This window comes from Mustela putorius, unplaced genomic scaffold (genome assembly GCF_011764305.1).
Source record: "Mustela putorius furo isolate JIRA1106 unplaced genomic scaffold, ASM1176430v1.1 tig00000166_pilon_pilon_pilon, whole genome shotgun sequence".
Taxonomy (NCBI): Eukaryota; Metazoa; Chordata; class Mammalia; order Carnivora; family Mustelidae; genus Mustela; species Mustela putorius.
Window position 1 is genome coordinate 5,337,648 of NW_025421301.1, and position 18,791 is coordinate 5,356,438.

The following is an 18,791-nucleotide window of genomic DNA, read 5'->3' on the forward strand; positions in this document are numbered from 1 at the left end:
TCAAAACCCTCACTGTCATCTGTGATAGACAGTGGCTGCTCAAAGTGTATGCCCTTCAGTTATCTGTTTTCTCTAGTATTTTTTTTTTTTACCTCCAACAAGTGCAGTTCTTTTTTCTTTCTTCATCTGTTTTTCCCTTGATGCTGTATGTATGTGTGTGTGTGAGAGAGAGAGAGAGAGAGAGAGAGAGTTGGCTAGTAATCTTTGTCATATTGCCAACTATAGATGAGTCTTCTGTCTTTTGTATATCCAAAGACTCATCATTTGTCTTTATTTTGGGGATCTACACAAATGGGAGAAAAGAGCTTTAGAGAAACGTGGGAAAATAGGCCTCTCTGTCCTTGGACTGCAGGGTCAAAACAGTTCTGAGGCTGTGTGCATCTTGTTCCACATGGCCTGGAGAGGTGACAGCCTCAACAGAAGCAATGACTGCTCTTGGGGAAAATGAAAATGAAGTCAGTAGTACCCGGCGACTTTGAGAGAATATTTCAATAGGATTTTATGGGAACCTACCATTGCTACAGAAAGAAATTACTAGGTTGAATTATATGAAATTGCTGATGTTGTTAAGCCTTTTTTTTTTTTTTAACTGAGACAACAATGGTTATTTTGGATAGTTCAACTGAATGTGGGTTTTTTTTTTTAAAGATTTTATTTATTTGACAGAGAGAAATCACAAGTAGGCAGAGAGGCAGGCAAGGGGCGGGGAAGGGGGAATCAGGCTCCCTGCTGAGCAGAGAGCCCAATGCAGGGGGGCAGGGGGCCAATCACAGGACTCTGAGATAATGACCTGAGCCGAAGGCAGAAGATTAACCCACAGGGCCACCCGTGTGCCCTGCAACTGAATGTATTCTTGATTCTAAATATACTTGTAAACTTTTAGATCATAACCCTTCAAAAGCTGGGCACTCCTGTCCTTAATTAAGTGTGAGTCTCTCTTCTGTAAATATTATTTGGTTATGACAATAAATGCTAAAAGTAAATGCTGTATATTTCATTCATGTAGGTTGTTACTCATATAGCACGGTCCTCTGCCCACAACCCAAACTGGAGAAAATATTGATTATAAGCTGGGACAGTTTCCTGGGGGCCCTATTCTAGCCTGACTTGATCTCCTGAGACCTCCAAACTCCAATTCTAGACAACAGTCTTCAACAGGGGGCAATTTTGTCCCAAAGGGGAAAATCGACACTATCTGGGGATGGTTTTGACGGTCTTGACTGGGGGAGGGAAGGTGCTACTGCCATTTCATGGGTAGAGGACAGGGGAACTACTGACTATCCTGCAATGCACAGAAGAGCACCATCCCCACACGCCCTCCAACCAAGAACTATCTAGCCCAAAAATGTCAGTAGTACCAAAGCTAGGAGACTTCTAGACTGAGCACCAGGGAACTTAAGAAAACACTTGGAAAGTTATATATCCTACTTCTTAGTGGTGAGCATAAAATGTTTGTAAGGACATGGACACAACTGAGAAGAATTAAAGTTGGAGAGAATGGAGTGAAACTGATGGCCAGCATATCCTACATTTGGGAAGATTTTTATCGGCAGAACATGCTTCGAGCATTTAGACATGGAGAGTTTTAAAGAGTTCGACCATGAAAGAGTAAATTTTTGGTGGGAAATAACAGGGCCAGATTTTTTATAGACCATATGAATGAAGGGAAATTAAAATGAGGTCAGATGTTACAGAATAGGGTAAGAAGTAGCCACAACAGAAGGTTTGAGAAGTTAAAACCTAACTTGCTCCTTTGAAATTGTATAGTGATGGATGTGTCTATTACTGTGGACTAATTGCATGAAGTTCTAGACATAGATTGTGGTACAGTTATGAATGGCAGGAAGAGTTGTGGTGTGATAAACTCTTTAGTCCTAAATTTTTAGACTTTACTGATACACACAAGAGAGGTTTAGCTTTTTCTGTGACATAAATTAACTGTGAGACACAGAAGATTTTATAAATATATTTAACTTGACTTGCTCTTAGCTCTGAGTGCCAAAGAGATGTTAAGGTATCTTTAAAAAGAAAAAAAACTATTAAAAATGAATAATAATGAAGCATTGTGTAATAGGAAATGTGGTTATATTTTGATTTAGCTTATCTGAAGAAATGGACGTGAGTAGTATATCACATTTTGATGCCAGTTTTTACACTGAAGCTTTGTAAATCTTAGATACCACCTTCCTCTAGAACAATGTTCTGATCAGCATTTAAGTTCCCTATATGTCTCACCAGAGCCTGTAGTAATCATATGTACCTGGAGAATAGTGACGCTTAGGACTAACCTCCAAAGAAACTGCTGATGCAATATTTTTAGGGTCAAAGATAGTGAATTCCATTATGGGTCATCAGAAAGATATTTCCCTCCCAACCCCCCACATCTGTTATGGAACCAGGGACTTAATTCTTTCTTTCTGGTCATCGAATGGAAGAGAGTGGTCTCGGCCTGGTGGGGGTTCTCCTCTATTCAGGGCTGGGAGCAAAAGAAGAGATAGTGAGAAGACCCTGTGTTTTAGAAGTCAACTTACTGATTTACCTTGCTGCTGCTGCTGCTGCTACTTGTTACATATGAATTTATTTTTTTTAAGATTTTATTTATTTATTTGACAGACAGAGATCACAATAGGCAGAGAAGCAGGCAGAGAGAGAGGAGGGAGCAGGCTCCCTGCTGAGCAGAGAGCCCAATTTGGGGCTCGATCCCAGGACCCTGGAATCATGAACTGAGCCAAAGGCAGAGGCTTTAACCCACTGAGCCACCCAGGCGCCCCTATATCTGAATTTCTGATGAGTACTTTTCCCCCTACATCAGCTCATCAGTAAATGTAGTCTCAGCATCTCCTGTTCAGTGCCTCTCAAGCGAATAGAGAAACTTTTCTCAGTTTTTCCTCTTCTTTTTTCCTCTCATGAATTAAGCATCGTGTGGAGGGGAGGCTTACATGTTCTTTTCACTTCACTTTAATATTCTTTTTCTTCCTTTTACTGCAGTTAAGTTTTATACTTAAATAATAAAAATGTATTAAGAACTAGAGTTGTATTCCTTGGTATTACGGAAAGAAAACAGGATTAGGTGGTTTTTTTGGATGTTTCCTTCTAGGAAATTCCATAAAGATTCTGAAAAATAAAAGTAAGACGTTGGGTAAGGTCAAAGACAGAGGATAATGTTGGGAAGTGTTGCCAAAGAATCCTGCCTAAGGGAGGAGCAGGAATGGAAGGTAGATAAAATCCGGCCCTGCACTAGCCATGGAGTGAAAGATGGATATATGCATTTGGGAGACATTCTAGAGTTCAGGCTGTAGCTACAGCAAAGGGGAAAAGTCTTGAGTGTCTGCAGCAGGAGTTGCCATTTTGGGATACTGTTTATTTTTAGGAAACATAAGCTGCACATATGTTGGTAGGGTGCTTGATTGGAACAAAAAACTAATGCCGCCTTTCTACTATGAAATGCTGCTTTTCTTAATGGCCAGAGAACACTCAAAAAGGAGGCGTTGCATATTAAGACTTAACTGAGGATGAAGTGGCTCGTCCTTTCTGAAGACTGAATACGAAATGATGGGCCGTGTTCAGAGCGTGAAGAACTTAGGTTAGATATTCAAAAAGACATGCAGGGTTGATAGTGCTGGGATATGGTAAATTTACCAACACAGCAAACTCTACTCGAGAGACCCCTCAAATACTGTTTTTTGCGATGATTTAACTGTAAACCCCTTGTGCTTATTTTTAGACCTAGGCTCTGTAAAAAAACAAAAACAAAACTTAAGGTCATGAAGTAAATGGGACATGAGTGAATTTACCTGACGCCCCTGAAGACTAGACACAGGTCATTGATCATCGTCGTGTGGCAGTAGAAGGAAAGGAGAAACCCACACAAAACGTATCTTCTAAAATCTCCCTGGCAACGAAGTCAGTAAAGGCCATCCTTCCAGCAATTACTGCCAGCTTAGAGAACTGGCTTGAGATTCTTTGTGGATTGCCCAGAACACCAAGATCTTCTGTTTCAGTGGCCTGCTACAAATGTCATCTTCTACCTTTATAGTGCTACCTACTCTTTACATGTCCTTTTAAAGTTCTATTCATATAAATTGTCATCTGGTCCTTAAAGCATAGAGTTCTTTTGAGAACCACATGGTAATTTATAACAAAACATTCAGAAGAGAATAAGATATAAAAGCAACATCATTGGGTGGCTGGGTGGCTCAGTTGGTTGAGCGACTGCCTTCAGCTCGGGTCATGATCCTAGAGTCCTGGGATGGAGTCCTGCATCAGGCTTCCTGCTTCATGGGGAGTCTGCTTCTCCCTCTGACCTTCTCCCGTCTCATGCCCTCTCTCACTGTCTGTCTCTTTCAAATAAATAAATAAATAAAATCTTAAAAAAAAAAAAGGCAATGTGGTATTATGGCTAGTGGTCATAGGTGATTATTTCTCCCTCATGGATGAAGACTCTAGGCTAAAGAAATCTAGTGACTTGCTTAAAGGTTACATTGTTAATATCAGAGCAGGCTGTGGATGGATCCTAAAAGACAACACAAACTTCCAGTTTGTGTCCTAATGATTTGTTTTTTAAAGATTGATTTTATTTATTTATTTAATTACTTATTTATTTTATTTTATTTTATTTTATTTTAGATAGAACATGAGGGGTTGGGGCAGTGGGGAGGGAGAAGCAGAATCCACACTAAACAGGGAGCCTGATGCAGGACTTGATCCCAGGACCCAGGACTTGATCCCAGGACTTAAGCATTAAGCAAATGCTTAATGCACTGAGCCACCCAGGCACCCCATCCTAATGATTTTCTACCACCAGAGTTTTAACCATAGTTAACTGAGGATGCAACATTTGGCACATAGATTGCTTACCTATTTTCCAGACCCCAGTCTCGCACAATATGTGGTACATGGCCCTGGGCTCAGATTCTCAGATTTACACAGGCAGGTAGTTGGGCACTTAAGCTGGCTCCTTGATCCTTTGTGACTCATGATGTTACACTGAGGAAGGGCATGATCAGCATCTGCTCTACTCCAATGGGTCAGAAGAATCATAATAATTTATAATATGCACTTCAAAAAGTTTCTGACGCCTGCTCCTCTGACCCATGTTTAGAATACTTTGGGGTATAGTTTGGGGTATAGTTTGCCATGATGCCTAAATGATTGACATAATTCTGAGGACACAGACAACAGACCTACCTTTGGTTGTAGGTCAAACATTACATAAGGCATGGCATTCCCCGTGTTTGGGAGTGAAGTCAAAGCAGAGAAGGACAGAGTAGGGGAAAGTGGGTAGAAAGAGAAACAACATATATACAAGCACATGCTTCCCCTACACTGCTTCTCTTTCCCTCCTTGCTGTGTTTATGTCTCTTTAAATGTTATTTCCTTCAGGAAGCCTTTTCTTGTCACTCTGAAACAGTACCCACTATTGTTGTCTATCCCCTTGTTTTATTTTCCATCACAGTACTTATCTCTGCTGGGCACATGATAAGCATTCAGTGAGTATTTGTTAATGAGTTCAGTGAATTAACAAAGTATTCCAATCCCTTTCTGATATAAGTAGCCAAACGGTGAATCTAATTATAGTTGTGTATATGTGTATCCATCCCTTTTAGTGAGCATTATGCTATGTGTATAGTAGAGTATGTATATCTCTATGCAAATTTAGGTACTGTTTATAGAATAATGGATTTATATCCATTATGTTTTCTTATATATATTAATATATGTGTTTATATATATGAAAATACATATTTATGGAGCTTTGATATCTGTTTCTTGTGTCTCAGGCTCTGTGCTAGATATTTTGCGTGCCCTACCCACTTTAATAAAATAGCTGTCAGATAGGTACCATTATTAGCTCCATCATAGTAATGCAGAAATGGAAGTTAAGAGAAGCAACTTTGCTCAAGGTCACAGTTATTAAATAACAGATGGTAATTGAACTGGATGGGTCTGGTCTGGCTCCAGAACCTTAACTGAATGACTTAACTATGCGGTATACTGCATCTCCTTCTTGCGAATCTGCCAACATCCTATAGGAGAACAAATAGCGTAAGAAGATTTTTGTTGTACATGTTTCTATAAAGGACCGCAAGAGAGTTGCAAAGTATACATAGTTTTCTTTGAGATACAAAAAGATAGTTTAGAAATAATTTACCTAGTGTAGAAACTAGGTTACATTAAAGTTCACATTGTAATAATATAAAGATACAAATAAAGTTTTATGTAGCTATATTGACTAAATTAAGTGAAAAACATTTAAAAACTCACATTTTGTAACTTTTATTTAAAGGAGAACTTATTTGAAGAAGGATACTGTTATTAAGTTCTGCAAATACTGTTCATCATATAGGGCACATTTCCAAGCTGCCCCCTCACTGGTTTTTGTTCTCTTATTTCCTGCCCCAGTCAGCCTTGTTGTCTACACTTAACAATTGAGGGTCATCAACTCTTACACTGTTGTCCCAACTTTGCTGTCATTTATGCAGCTCTCAGCACCTCCCCTCTAGGGATCACTCCCACCTCAACCCTCATGAGGTCATTTCATTCCACATGCCCAGCCCTGCCTACCAGACTGGCTACAGTTCTCCCAGCACCTCTCCCCAACCTTTGGGGTTTCCAGCTACCTCCTTCGTATTTTTGTTCTGATTATTTTCCAGCCTTCCCCATGTCACTTCAGAAGTTCTATATGCAAAATTTGTATTTTATAAAATTATTTCATATTATTAGTTCTTCTCTCTGCATAGGATAAGGATATTCGCTTTCTCTTTCCCAAAACATGCTCCTTTCATCTATGCTCTGTATCCTAGTTCCTATAACCAATTCACTCGAAACAGAGCTTCTACACAAAGGACCCCTTATCTCAAGGGAAGACACTGCTGGGGGTGGTTTAACTCTGTAGAAGGGCAAAAACAATGTGATACTCCAGTGATACTGAAGCTGGAAGACACTGTAGAAGTCTTGAGCCTGGCTCCTTTTTGCGGTGTTTTGTTGCAGTTTTGTATCCCTTAGGATTCTTCTGACTGTTAAGTGTTGGAACGCCCCAAGTCTGGAACTAATGAGCCAATTTACTGTCTTCCTTAATAAGAAGTCTGGAGATGGGGCAGTCCCAGGGTTCGATTAGCAGCTCAGCAGCAGCACCGAAGACCTAGGGGCTTTTCATGTGTCTTCACTGCTGGCTCCAGCTTGCTCAAGTCCATCTTCCTGTCTCAAGATGACCAGGACGTCCTATGCAGACACAGCTGTGTCCACTGAAGAAGGGGAGGCACGTGTCCACTCTGTTAATTATACGATACTGCTTTTTCCAAAGGACTGCTCTTCCTGTGTCCATGTCTAGCTACAAGGGAAATAGGGATGGCACATATCTGGCATTTTTTGGCTTTTCTGATGGGTGGGCCAGGCAGGGGGGATGGGTGGCATTTGCTGGTAAGGAAGAAGAGAGAAGGAAATAGGTATTGGTGAGGCAGCCACTGATGTCTGCCATTCATACTGAGCTCAAACAACCTTAGACCATCAGCATCATTAGCTTTTTATATTGCCCACATTAGAAAGATTACCTTCTGTTTTCAAATGTTTGCGCTCTCCAATGTTGTTAACTAGTAGGAGGGGAGGGAAAGAGTAGAGAAGGAAGGAAAAAAAAGATAAAAATTTAAAAGAACCGTTAATAAATTTACATATAATTTCACGTGGCAAACACTCTGAGACATTAATGTCTAAAATCTGTGTATTAGTGTATCGCTGGATGTTGTCTCTAGCTCCTCAGTCTCTTTTTGGGAAGGATAAGTTTAGAAGATGATTGTAGATGAAGGAATGATCAGTCTTTGTTCCCCTTTCTGGCATTCAGTTTAAGGAAAATTGCTGTTCTAGTGGGTTGTGACAGAATCTTGTAATTAAACTTAGGGAGAGATTTAAACATGGAATATAAGTTCCCTTTCTAAATTTAAGCTGCTGATAAAAGTATATATAAGTCAATGACATAGAAAGTAAGTCTTTCTGTCTAATTTGGTGATTCACTTGTATCCAGTAAGAATTATAGAAAGAAATAGACTTTTAATACAAACTATCAGCTTTAGTATGAAAGTACTTTATATTGAGGCAGTCATAGTTGTCTCACCTATTAAGACACCTATTAAGACACCTATTAAGTCTCACCTTTTATATGCCACTGTCTGTGTTAGGTACCAGGGATCAAAAGATACAGATACTGACCTCATTCCTACTAACTGGATCTTGAATTCCGGTAGAGCAAAGACATATGTAAATTAACAATTATAATTTTATGTAATAAGGGCTGTCATGAAGATATGAAAGATTAGAACAAGTGACAATGTCTGTCTTATAAGGTAGTTAATATTACCCCCATTTCAGGGTGAAAATACAGAGCCACAGAGTGGTCAAATGAACTTGTCCATAAGTAGCAGAGCTAGGTTGTAAACCAGGTCTGTGGACCCAATTCCAGCATCCTTTGCCCTACTCTGCATGGAAGAAAAAACTTAAAGCATCTTCTCCATCTGAGACCAGTGTTAGAAGAGACTTCTTGGAGGTTATAGTATTTGAGATTGCTTTAAGAGCTGAGATCAGGGCACCTGGGTGGCTCAGTGGGTTAAGCCGCTGCCTTCGGCTCAGGTCATGATCTCAGGGTCCTGGGATCGAGTCCCGCGTCAGGTTCTCTGCTTGGCAGGGAGCCTGCTTCCTCCTCTCTCTCTCTGCCTGCCTCTCTGCCTACTTGTGATCTCTCTCTGTCAAATAAATAAAATAAAATAAAAAATCTTAAAAAAAAAAAAGCTGAGATCACAAAAGAGTAAAGGCAGAGTCGTTCTAGGCAGTAAGAGCAGCATGAAAAGGTATTGATACCGTATTGTTGGTGTACAACTCACAGCAAAGAGTAGGAAAGTAGCTGCTCCTGATAAAAGGTCTTTTACTCAGGGCTGAGGTAATTGTATTTAATGCAGTGGACAGAAGGAGGCCCCAGGGGGTTTTTGAGCATGTGACTGCCAAGATCAGAACTGTATACTTAGGCAGTTATTTTTCCACAAGTGTATCTAGTTGGGCTGGAGGTGATCCAGAGAATAGGTTACAGAGCAGTCCAGGTAAGAGGTAACAAGGGCCCTGTCATGTGCTATCTTTCCACATGGTGGAAGTGGTTGAGAGTCTCATGTAGTAGTGGAAAAAGACATAGGTGTTCAAGAATTTGAGAGCTATTCAGGTTTGTTGCCATTGTCTTATTTTAGTGAGCAATTATTTGCAACTCTCAAAAGTTAAAGTTTTTTCCACTTGCATTTGTTTCTTTTATTCTCTAATTTTGTTGATACTTTCTTGCCTCCCAGAGATTTTCTAATATATTTTCAGTTACTTAAAACTACCAAAAAGACAGACTTAGACATTGTGGCAAGATGGAATAACAGGGCTTATATTTACCCCTCTGACTGAAATAACTGAGACGCTACACAGACTCTATTGAATAACTGTTATCAGTGTACTGGACATCAGGCGGTGGGATGCAGTGATCCCTGTGAGATGGAGAACAAAGTGAGTTCTGGGATCGTCCAGCTTACTGTCAAGAGAGAGGTTCCAGGCTGCAGCACGAAGGGGAGGACCCCACCTGAACTGGAGTTTCCTCTGAATTGCAGAGATGGAGCTGAGTCTTTAGAAAGATTGATACAATTGAAATGACTTTACCCAGACTGATCATAAAGAAAGAGAGAGAAAAAAAAAGACATAAATTACCAATATCAGGTAATTATGAGATGACATCAAGACTTATTCTATAGATGTTAATAGAACAATAGGGGAATACTGCTGACAACTTGATGCCAATATACACCTTATATGAAAGGGGTGAATGTGTTTAAAAAGACAAACTTCCAAGGTTGGGGGAACCAGGTGGTGGCTACTGGAAAGGGCACGTATTGCATGGAGCACTGGGTGTGGTGCAAAAACAATGAATACTATTACGCTGAAAATAAATTATAAAAAAAAAAAAAAGACACACTACCCAGATTCATTCAATCTCCCTATATATCTATTAAAGGAATTTACGTCATGGTTAAAAACATTCTATCAAAGAAAAATTCCAGCCCTCAAGACTACCAAACATTTAAAAAGGAAATAATCCCAATTTTACACAGTCTCTTCCAGAAAAGTGAAAATGAGAGAATACTGATTTTGTGAGACCATTACTCTAATTGTAGAACCAAAGATATTAAAGGAAAAAAACTATAGACTGATACCTCCCATGAAAATAAATGTAAAAATTATTTTTTTAAAATGTTTTATTTATTTAAGTAATCTCTACACCCAACGTGGGGCTCAAATGCATGACTCTGAGAGGAAGAGTCACATATTCTTCTGACTGATAGATAAAATATAAAGACCAAAAGAGTTTATCCCAAGAATGCAAGGTTACTTTAACATTTGAAAAGTAATCAATTTAGAGGCTCCTTGTGTGGCTCAGTTGGTTAAGCATCCAACTCTTAATTTCAGCTCAGGTCATGATCTCAGGGCTGTGGGATCGAACCCTGTGTCCGGCGCTGTGCTAAGCAGGGAGTCTGCTTGTGCTTCTCCCTCTGCTCCTCCCCCACTTTCTCCCTCTCAAATAAATCAGTAAATATTTACCAAAAAATCAATGTAATTTACCATAATAGACTGAAAAGGAAAAACTGTATGATCATCTCGATAGATAGAGAAAAATATTTGACAAAATCCAACATCCATTTATGATTAAAACACTCTCAACAAATTAGGGATAGAAGGATACTTCCTTAATGGGACATAGGATATGTGTGGAAACACCTACTGCAAACATCACATTTACTAGTGAGAAACTGAATAAACTGAATGCTTTCCTGTTAAGATCAGGAATAAAGAAAGGGGTGTTGTTTTTCACTGCTCTTCAGATTGCATTGGAGATTCTGGCCAATACCAATACCAAGAGTTAATTAATTAATTAATTAATTTTAAAAATAAGGAAAAAGTATCAAGATTGGAAAGAAGTAAAAACTGGCTTTATCATAAATCATGTCATCTATGCAGAATTTATGATAGAATCTACAAAATCAAGCAATGTTGTGCGACATAGTCAATATACAAATGTAAGTTTTATTTCTTAATACTGGCAATAAACAATTAGGAGTGCAAATGAAAAAGAAACAATACCATTTACCATCTTTTTTTTTATCATTTACTGTATATTTATCATCAAAATATATGAAATACTTAGGAAGGAATCTGATAAAATACAAGTGAGACCTGAATACTGAGCACTGCGCAACACTGTTGGGACAAATCAAAGCAGATCTAAATACACGAGAGACAGACTATGTACATACATGGGAAGACTCGGTATTGCTAAAATGCCAGATCACCCCAAATTGATCTATATAGTCAACATAATCTCTGTCAAAATCCCAGCAGACATTTTTTGTTAAAATGGATACATTCTTTGTAAAACAGAAACACAAAGGATTTAAAAGAACAAAAACTACGTTGAAAAAGAGAGGGCTAACACTACCTGATTTCAAGAATTATTAAAATTTACATTAATAAAGATACTGTGATATTGAGATAAAAGCAGACAAATAGATCAATAGAACAGAATAAGGCCTGAAATAGACCCCAAGAAATGTGGTCAGTTGATTTTTGACAAAGGTACAAAGTGAGAAAATAAAAAGTAGGAGAGAATAGGTTTTTCAACAAATAGTGCTGGAACAATTTGATAGATGAAGAAAAAAAAAAAAAGACCCTGTATCCATACCTCATTTATTAAAAAAAATTAACAATGTATTATAGATCTAAATATACAATCCTAAAACTGTAAAACTTGTAGAAGAAACACAGGAGAAAATCTTTGTGACTTTGACTCAAACAGATTTCTTAGGTATAACACAAAAGCATGAATGCTTAAAGAAAAACTTAGTAGACAGGACTTCATCGTAATTGAGAATTTCTGTTCTTTGAAAGACACTGTTTAAGTCATAAAATTGGAAGCCATAGATTTGGAGAAAATATTTGCAAATATTTCTGATAATGGACTTGATCCAAAATAGTTTGACAATTAGAAAATAAACAATCTGATAAAAATGGGCAAGAATTTATACCTGTGGCAAATAAAGTAACAAAAAGCACATGAAAAATGTGTTCAACGTTAATAGCTATTACAGAAATGCAAAGAAATGAGACCATGAGACACCATGTAACACCTGTTAGAATGGCAAAAAATAAACTGGAGGGCCAGTACGCTGCTGCTGGGAATATAACATGATACAACCATCTTGGAAACAGGCAGTTTCTTAAATATTTATTTCAAAATGATCTGAACAGTCTATTCTTAGGCAGTTACCCAAGGAATTGAAAGCATATGTCCATCCACATCCTCATACACAAGTGTTCATAGCAACTTTACTTGTAATAATAAAAACTGGAATCACTCCAGATGTCCATCAATAGGTGAATGAATGAACAATTTTGCTGTATCCATGTAACAGAATGCACCTCAGTAATAAAAATGAATGAACTATTGGAACTACTGAAATGTGCAGCAACCAGAGGAATCTCAAAATAATTATCCTAAGTGAAAGCCAGATCTCTCCCTTGCTTCCCTTCCCCTCCATATATGATTCTCTTTATTAGAGAATTTTTACTGTATTAGAAGATACAAACTAAGGTACATTGACTGATGGCAAATTGGTGGTTGCTAAGGAAACAGCAGCAAAGAATGGCAAGGGGTAGGAAGGAGGAATTATAAAAGGTCTCCAGGAAAGTTTTGGGGGTGATGAATATGTTCATTATCTTGATTTTGATGATAGTTTTATGGAGGCATATTTGTCAAAACTTATCAAATAATATCCTTTAAATATGTACAGTCTTTTAATGTCCATTGTATTTCAATAAAGCTATTTTAAAACCTATCTTTAAAAAGGTACCAGATCTGGTATGCCTGGGTGGCTCAGTCAGTTAAGCATTTGCCTTTGGCTCAGGTCATGATCCGAGGTTCCTGGGATCAAGGCCCCCATTGGGTTCCCTACTCAATGGGGAACCTTTTTGTCTTTCTACCTCCAGTTCCCCCTGCTTATTCGCACTCTTTATCTTTCTCTCTGTCTCTCTGACAAATAAATACATAAATCCTAAGTAGATACCAGATCTGTCAACCAATGCTTTGAATTCTAAAGAATTAAAATATGACAGATATTTAACATTTAGATTTACAATTTTCAGCAACATTTTTTTCTGTGTGTTTATATATATGCTTTAAGTTTTTGAGATTCTTTAAATGGAAACCCTTTATTTGGTGAGCAAGTAAAGCAATGGACAGATACTTATATAAATTACTGGCAAGAATATAAATGTTGCAACCACTATGTAAAAACACTTTGTAAAGTTAAATATGTGGATACTCTACAACCTCGCAATTCTCTCTTTAGATATATATCAAGAATAGCAACTCTCAAACTGTTTGGTCTCAGGATACTTTTGTAGTTTAAAATTATTTAGGAATTCAAAGAGCTTTCAATTATGTGACCTGTATCTTTAGATATTTAATGTATTAGAAATCAAAACTGAGAAGATTTTAAAATATTTCAAAATAACAATAATAAACCTATTGATATATTTAACACAGAGTACTTGTAGGGAAAATAATTATTTTCCAAAGCTAAAATATGGTGAGAAGAGTGCTATTGTTTGATATCTTGATACATCTTTTTTATGTCTTACTCAATAGAAGATAGATGCTCCTATCTGTTTCTGTATTCAGTCTTTTGGAATGTATTGTTTTAGTTAAAGTGTATGAGGAAAATCTGTCTTCACACAGATACACAGTTGGAAAGCAGAAAGCACTTTTAATAGCTTTTTCAGAAAATTGTGGATATCCTTTGATACTCTAACTCTTCAAGTGGTGTTTTCTTGAATTTAAATCACAATATTGATTCTGAAACTACATCAGTGGATTTTTTTTTGTACTCTGTTACATTAAAGTCTACTGGCATTGGTCTTCTTTACTTTGAATTAACTGAATGTATTTTTTTTAAGATTTTATTTATTTATTTGATAGCACAAGCATGGGGATTGGCAGGCAAAGGGAGAAAGAGAAGCAGGCAAGGAGCAAGGAGCAGATGCGGGGCTATATCCCCGGAACCTGGGATCATGACCTGAGCTGAAGGCAGACCCAGGTGCCTCAAATGTATTATTTTGTAACATTTCATACTAGTCTTTTGAAAAATATTGGTTCACTGAGATACATCTTCCAAAATGTTTTCCTATTTCATTATATAATATAAGTGATACTAATGTCACCAACAATCAGAGAATGGGAAAATTGTGAAGCTTACTGTGGCAGACACAGTAAGGATTTTTCTAAATTAAAATTTTTCTAAAATTCTGATTTTTACTTGAACGATTGAATTTTATCATTGGCCACCAGTACTGTCCTTTGTTTTCTTTGAAGTGACAGACTCACTTTATTGTTGAGGAAGTAACTGCTGAATACCAAGTCAGAATCACTATGAAGTCTGTCGTTCGTTCTTTCAAGTACTATAGTAATCTACACAAGTAATTAGTTCGGCTCCCAGTTCAAACACGCAATTGCTTTTACTTGAGACAACCATTAATCTCTGTTGTGCATCAGAGGGGTGTGATGCAAACTTCCCATTTAGTGATGGAGGAGGGTCAGCGAACATTTTCTCTAAAGGATCAGAGAGTAAATCTCAGACTTAGCGGACCGCTGAATTTAGTTTGAATTCAGTGTTGTAACTATTCAACTGTGTCACTGTAGCATGAAAACAGTATGTAAACAAAGCCTTAGACAGTATGTAAACAAATGGGCATGGCTGTGTTCCAATAAAACTTTATTAAGCAAGCCAGATTGCCGAACAAGCAGTAGTTTGCCAACCCCTGACATAGGGTTTTTTAAAAATGAATATTTTAAAGTCAAGATTTAATAAAAGTTACAATTTCTTCTTTATCGAGGACTTGCTTCTTAGCTGATCTTTCTTCCATTTCCTCTCTAACACCCGTCCTTACTCTCCTAATGTGTGACCCTTCTCTTTGAGGCTAACTCTGACTTATGAGCCCTGAATTCTAGAGTTCATTCTGCCTCTAGACTTTCCCATACGTCATCTCTATTCTCGTTTTTACCTTCACCTCTTTTTGCCTTTTCCTACTTAGTGTTAAACATGCTTAAACCCATCTTTAAACCACAACTTTAAACCACATCTCCCATCTTTAAACCACAAAAAAACCTTCCTCCCTTATTTATGTTATAAATATGTATTCTATATTTGAGCTTTATTTCCTTCCCATGGCAGTTGTCCCATAGTTACACATGTTCTGTTCTTCATGTTCAGCTTGTGAGGACTCTATAGTTTTTGACATTGGTGACCCCTAATTGCTTCTTGAATTTTTGAAGCTCTTTTCTTATTTGGCTCTCACTCTCACTTTCCTGGGCTTCTGCTTACCATCTGACTGTTATTTCACTCACTCTTCTTCAATTCATCTCTAAAATTTGGTCTTTCTTAGCTCTGATTCTTACTTCTTCACTTATGTATAACATAATTTCCATTGTTTTTTTTTTTTTGTAGGATTTCAGGGTTACCTCTTTTGCTTTCATATCAGCTCCTATTTTGTTGTTGATGACTCCCAAATTTGTATTGAGGCTAAACGTTTGTCCTGAACTTTAGAATATGCTTCCAGTCCCTTATCAGACATCTCAACACAGATCTCCAGCAGCTACTTCAAATGTTTGTGTTCAAAATAGTTTGTCTTCTTTGAAACCAACTTTCCTCCCTTTTCAGTAAAAAACAAAAACAAAAAAAAAAACATTTACTGGACCCCAAATCAGATATCTGAAATTTTTCACAATTCCTTTTCCCTTCCCCTTTAATATCCATTTGCTCACCTGGAAATCCCATCAGTTGAGCCTCCTGATCTGAGTATCTTTCTGCTCCATTCATTATCTCCTGTTCCCACTGCCTATTCATTAGCCAGGTTAACCTCATCTGACTCTCAACTGGGCTTTCTACCTTCCTCTTTTCCTGTCTTCTAGTATATCTTTCCAGACAAAAGTAATTGTTCCTTATCCTATGCCTCTGCTTACCTTGAAGATAGAATTTAGTAATCACTGAATGATGTGGTCGACTGTAGAAGTGAAGTCTCATACAATCTGCTAAAATACTTCAAGGACTCCTGTTGGTCCATAGAGTGAAGTCCAAACTGTTCAGTCATGTGTGAGATCCCTCAGTGGTCATCCCCTAGCTCTTTAGTTAAGTTCCTCCTAACACCAGCCCACAATATACCTAGCCCCCACACTACCACAGTTCTCCAAGGACTCACCACCTCTTAGGCCTCCCTACTTTGCACACTTGGTAAATATGTCCTATTCACTCCTCTCCCATGGAAGAACCGACTTTAGGATCCTCCCCATGGAGTTTTTCCTAGTACCCCACTCTGTTCTCATAATGCATTGTGTGTATAGCAGTATTTACAAACAATTATTTTGGGTGCCTGCTATGTTCAGACGCTTTAAAACCCTTATAATAGTCCTGAAAGGTAGCAATGATTACTTCCCATTTTAAAGATGAGGCCCTAAGTTAAAGAGGCATTTAATTTGCCAGAGTTGTACAACTAGTCAAGGCTAAGCTAGCCCCTAGACCTGGGCTCTCTTTGCTCTCTCTTGCTGCCTCTCTTTGCTCGTTTCATATATGATTTTCTCTATTCTCTGAACAGGCATTTGTCTCTTCTGACCAGCAATATGTTTCTGTATCCCCAGAGCCCAGTTCAATAACTAAATGAATAGAAGAGTTTGTGACTGACACTGAGTTTCAAGTGTAAAATAGTTCCATGATAGAGTCTTAGAAAACAGTGTCACAGCTTAGTGATTTTTCTTTTTTTTAAAGAACCGTTTAGCATAATGTCAGTCAGAGAAAGACAGTTATCATAGATCTCTTTGCTATGAGGACTTTGAGAGGCAGGGCAGGGGGGCTTATTAGGGGAATGGAGGGAAAAAATGAAACAAGATGGGACTGGGGAGGGAGACAAACCGTAAGAGACTCTTAATCTCAGGAAACAAACTGAGGGTTGCTGGGAGGTCGGGAGGAGAGGGATAGGGTGGCTGGATGATGGACACTGGAGAGGGTGTATGCTATGGTGACTGCTGTGAATTGTGATTGATTCACAGACCTGTACCCCTGGGGCAAATAATACCTTATATGTCAATTAAAAAAAAAAAAAAGAAGAACTGTTTGCTTATATTTTGGGTTATGGTATGGGGGGGTGTCCATTTGTTCAACAATTGTTTATTGTCCACAGTGCTCTGCAAAGCTTTGCACAGAAAACATTCACGTGACCGTTTCCATCATCAGGCAGCTTTGGTATGGTAGAAACTTAATGACCCATACACATCTAACCTGAATAATCACCAGGGGCGAAATGCTTCAAGTTTTAAAGCAGCAGGAGGCCACATGGGGCTTCATTTAAGGGGACCAAGAAAGATTTCCTGAAGGATGAGTAGAATTCTAATAAAGGAAAAACATTGAGGGAAGGTGTTAAAGTGAATAGGGATGATGACTAGAATTTAAAATAAAGTAAAAACTAAGCCTGGTCTGGTCCATTTATAATTTGGAACAGTTACTGATACCCTCTAGTTTAGAATTTATTTCAGACATGGATCATCAACTTTTTAAAAACTTTTTTTTTTTGTAAAATACAGAAATGCATAAAGCAGATGCATAGTTGCATGATTACTGAGTGTGGATTTTGAATAAGGAAAAGGATGGGTCTGTGTCTCTGCATTTGTTGCATGGGATTTTCTTGTAGCTGAGTATCATGAGTTCTCTGCAAGATGGGTGTGGCCTGTGAAGGAAGTCTTGTAGTATCATCTTGAGGAGGCCAGACTGTGCTGTAGGAAGCACCAGCTGACCCTTGAACAATGTCGGGGAGTTAGGGGCGTCGACCACCTGCATAGCCAATAATCTGAGCATAACTTTTGACTCCTCCAAAATCCTACTGCTGACCAAAAGCCTTACTGATAACATAGTCAATTAACATACTTCTTTTATGTTACGTGTGTAAAATACTGTATTCCTTACAATAAAGTGAGAAAAGAAAGTTATTAAGAAAATCATAAGGAAGGGCACCTGGATGGCTCAGTGGGTTAAAGCCTCTGCCTTCAGCCCAGGTCATGATCCCAGCATCCTGGGATGGAGTCCTGCATCAGGCTCTCTGCTCAGCAGGGAACCTGCTTCCCCCTCTCTCTGCCTGCCACTCTGCCTACTTGTAATCTCTATCAAATAAATTAAAATAAATAAAAAATTTTAAAAAAGAAAATCATAAGGAAGAGAAAATACATTTATAGTACTGGACTATAAAAGAAAGAAAAACCTGTGTGAAAGTGGACCCTTGCAGTTCACACCCATGTGGTTCAAGGGTCAACTGAGCCACTCTGAAGTCTGCCCCGGTGTGGCTTAGCTTCTTTTGCTTAATATGTTGATCTTTGATTGCCTCAGATAATTTTTTTTTTTCTTCAGATAACTTTTTCACAGCACTCACCACTTTCTCTGAATGCTGGGCAGCCCACCTTGGCTACTATATAAAAAAAATTTTTTCCCCTGAGGTGCAGCTGGAATCACACAGATAATATGTCAATGTGGACAGTGAATGCATTTTAAAGGTTTACTCTTATCAACTCAGGTCACATAATAGTAATTCAATGCATGCATGGTATTTTTTTGAAGCTTAGGTAAGTGTAATGGAATTTTTTTCTTTTTTTCTTTTTTCTTTTTTTTTTTTTACTATTTGCTCTCATTCTG

At 38.1% G+C, this 18,791-nt stretch overlaps 1 protein-coding gene across 15 annotated transcripts in view; it reads left to right on the plus strand.

Moving 5' to 3' along the window:
• SNAP91 (synaptosome associated protein 91) overlaps nucleotides 1-18,791 on the plus strand; it is a 152,486-nt gene that overhangs the window by 29,636 nt on the left and 104,059 nt on the right. The window lies entirely within an intron of this gene.